Source organism: Fragaria vesca, linkage group LG1 (assembly GCF_000184155.1).
Source record: "Fragaria vesca subsp. vesca linkage group LG1, FraVesHawaii_1.0, whole genome shotgun sequence".
Taxonomy (NCBI): domain Eukaryota; kingdom Viridiplantae; phylum Streptophyta; class Magnoliopsida; order Rosales; family Rosaceae; genus Fragaria; species Fragaria vesca.
In genome coordinates, this window is record NC_020491.1 from 265,317 (window position 1) to 267,230 (window position 1,914).

At 38.1% G+C, this 1,914-nt stretch overlaps 1 pseudogene; it reads left to right on the top strand.

Annotated features, from left to right (window-relative positions):
- Positions 1-1,914, top strand: part of LOC101302398 — a 5,772-nt pseudogene that overhangs the window by 2,094 nt on the left and 1,764 nt on the right.

Consider the following 1,914-nt stretch of genomic DNA (forward strand, 5'->3'; position numbering starts at 1 on the left):
ACATCCACCGAGAAGCTTTGCAGATCACTAGAGAAGCTTTGCAGATCATTTCTATCATGCCACATTCGCATAATTGGTTGCCAACTTCCAATTCTCATGAAAGTGTTTATCTATCTGCACTAATACATACTTGGCAAGTTACTACTGGTGATGGTATTAATTTTGGAGCAACCTTGACAAACATCACAGCTCTCGACATGACATATTCTACATCATGGTATCTTCCATGGTTCACTAGTGATCCAAATGCAAATCAAAAGACATTTGGTGCTATGGTAGCATACCTTGAGGAGTTGAAAGTGAAATTGTTTGATGATTCCCATTTCGGACCACTCCAAACAGTTGATTTGGAAGAATATGGTGATTCTTTGTCTTTTCACAGGGCACGGCACATTCCTGCATTTGTTGTTACCTTGAATGCTAAAAACCGTCTCGTTGCTGACGTTTCAAGTATGGAACATGTGTGGAACCCTGGATCAGAATTTTTCCTTTGTGACTGTATGTGGTTGATGCAAGAACATGTCTTTACAGTCAATACAGTGGATGAGATGCTTATAGCAATGACGGATCAGGGTGAAATGGGTTCTGCTGAAGTCCTTGGGACTCACTTCTCTGTTATACGTTCAAGGCCTGAGGACATGCCTTTATTTAAGGGGGGAGGAATGTTAGGACCATTGTGCTATAACTGTATATTACTTTGGGCTAGTGTGTTGATTTACTTAAATGGGCTATTTATTGGGCTCGGGTCGGGTCATATTGTCAACGGGTTTCTAGGGTTGGTTGTAGAGACAACCATATTAGGCAATGAGCCTCCATTGTAAGATCTTATCCAATGAATATGAATATTTCTTAACTTTATTTTCTTTAATTTCTCTGTAATTTAGTTCTTTCCGTTCCTTGATGGATTCTGATCCCATCATAAGGTACTTGATCTCCTTGCTCTAGCTAGATACAATCGATCTCTTATTCATATTCAGATCGACATTTTATGATCATTATTGTTATATTCAATTTCAGGAAAAGCTGGACAAAACTTACATGGACTGTACTCTTTCAATCTTTTCTAACTGGGCTATTTGGGTACAGAGAACTTTGAACCTTATGATTTTCAGTGCACTACTGTCATATTCATAATTTAATTTTGGCAAATCAGTATTCTGATGACCAATAACTAATGCATCTAGTGATTATTTGTTTTAGGGGAACAGTAGCACAAAATTTGTATATCGAGAGCCTAGCCAAAACTTCGGCAACATATGCAGTAGCTATATATAACCTTGTTCCAGCGATTACGTTCATCCTCTCCACTCTTTTGAGGTATGCACGAATTTATAATTTGAACATAATGGTTAGATTTGTGTCTACATGTCGAGGTCACATTACTGATTAATCATTTGCTATATGTACATTCACACACACATTTCAGGTTGGAGAATTTGGCAATACGAACTCATGCCGGGAAAGCCAAAGTTGTGGGAACAATTTTGGGGATAGGAGGGGCTATGGTTTTCACCTTCTGCAAAGGCTTTCAGATTGATATTTGGTCTACGAACATTAATCTTCTACGCCATTACAGTGACAAAAACAACAATGCTCAAGCTCCATCATCAGAAAACAAAGACTCAGGAAGTCTTTTGTTAGGCTCATTCATGGCTTTGGCTAGCTGTATATCATTTGCTATTTGGCTTATAATCCAGGTCTCTCCAGTGTTCAGTTTTCTTTTTAGAAAATTTCATATAAGTCACATTCTGAACATTTTCTCCTACATAAATCCACCATAACAGTTTTACTCATAGAAGTCCACTTTTAAGGCTAAATCTGTTATTTTACTTTTACGATGTACCTAAAATGCCCTCCTTTCCTTTACACCAACTCTCTCTCTCTCTCTCTCTCTCTCTCTCTCTCTCTCTCTCT